This window comes from Orycteropus afer, unplaced genomic scaffold (assembly GCF_000298275.1).
Source record: "Orycteropus afer afer isolate SDZICR_OR568_19922 unplaced genomic scaffold, OryAfe1.0 scaffold00287, whole genome shotgun sequence".
Taxonomy (NCBI): Eukaryota; Metazoa; Chordata; class Mammalia; order Tubulidentata; family Orycteropodidae; genus Orycteropus; species Orycteropus afer.
In genome coordinates, this window is record NW_006921874.1 from 802,584 (window position 1) to 804,291 (window position 1,708).

Consider the following 1,708-nt stretch of genomic DNA (forward strand, 5'->3'; position numbering starts at 1 on the left):
TCTTATCATTAGTAACATGTACTACATACAATGTTATAGTACGTAATTTGCTGATTTTATCAGTCACAGATGTTCATTTGCAGATGTTAAAAGATAATGTGTACAAAGAGACTGATAATAAAAGCAATAATGAAAACTTAAAAAAAAAAAGAGGTATTCAATTTCTGTCAGGACCGACTGACAATGGAGGCAACGGAAAGGAGCCCCATGCCGAGTTGGGGACCTACTTGTACATGTTTTCAAACTTTCACAAGTTATCAAAACCTATCTTCATGGTGCTCATTCCATGCGTACTTTTGGACTAGGATTTGATAAAATAAATATGGTCAATGAAACCATTTTCATGGCCAAAGATAAAACCTTGCATACAACAAATGATCAATATGTGTTTGTTAAGTGAATTAATCAATTTCCTTAATCTTTAACCGAACTTGTGGTTTCAGAAGAGTAAACGTGAACAGTATTTTTATGTTCTAGGAATCGGTGGCAAAGTGCCTAAGACATCTGACTGCTAACCAGAAGGCTGGTGGTTCAAATCCAACAGCCACTCCTCAGAAGGAAGACTGGGGAATCTCCTTCTGTAGTGATACCACCTGGGAAACCCAAGAAGGGGTCACTATGAGTCGGGTCCCACTCGACGGCAGTGAGTTATTTTTTTTTTTTTTCCTTAAAGAGACATCAGGGTGCTTATATCAAGTATCAGTAGGCTGACAAGGGCTACATCAAAGTGAAAATCCACAGGGAGGCTACAAAGCACACTGTGCCCCTAGCTCTGTTCAAGTTTCTTTATGCTACGGATAGCACACACCTCCACTCATGACTGTTTAAAGCGAACACCCCCCCATCTATGGTCTCAATTCAATAAGCAGGATAAAGACATGAATCACTTCACTTGCTTTTAATATATATACAGATTTACAATTGGTAAGCTTTCAATCATCTTGTGTCACCGTCAAAGCAGTACATCTAACATTAAATTCTTCCAGAGAGAAAAGCCTACCTTCAAAGCATACTGAAGAAATACACAAAAAAAGGTCAGGCTGAAAGCTACTTACCTCTTTTAGGAGACACATTAAGAAACTACTCTAAACTTTCACCCAAATTACAGTGTTCTGGTCACCTAGTGCCACTCTAACAGAAGATACCACAAATGGGATGCCTGAAGAAACAGGAGTTTATTCTCTCACAGTTTGGAGGCTTTAAGTCTGAGTTCAAAGTGCAGGCTCTAGGGGTTGGATGAAAGCCCCTCAACCTTGGGCTTCAGCTCTGCCTCCTGCTCCCAGCCCACTGAAGCTAGAGGTTTTTCTTCACTCAGACAGCTGCTGGCTGCTGAGACTGACAAGGCCAAGGCTGACAAGTAAAATGGCACAGTCCTGATATTACTAAACCACACGGCAGGCCATTAATTCAAGTCCATCAAAGTCCCAAGGTTGGCAGGCTGCTGAACGATGACACGGCTACATGCAGGATTCAAGGTGCCGTAAGCTAGACACCATTCCCAAAGGTGTTTCTTATATACGGGAAGCAGACCACATACCAAAAGCAGCTACTCAGCTGCTCCAATAGATTCCATCATGGAGTTAATTACCAATCTCACCACTGGTGATAACGACATTCAGCTGCCCAGCCACTCAACCAGGCCCAGACAAGTTGACACACAAACTTAACCACTGCACAGAGTAAAAAGTGAAGGAAAAAAAAAAAAAAA

General features: G+C 41.3%; 1 protein-coding gene across 1 annotated transcript in view; it reads right to left on the bottom strand.

Moving 5' to 3' along the window:
* Positions 1–1,708, bottom strand: part of HPRT1 (hypoxanthine phosphoribosyltransferase 1) — a 30,946-nt gene that overhangs the window by 22,905 nt on the left and 6,333 nt on the right.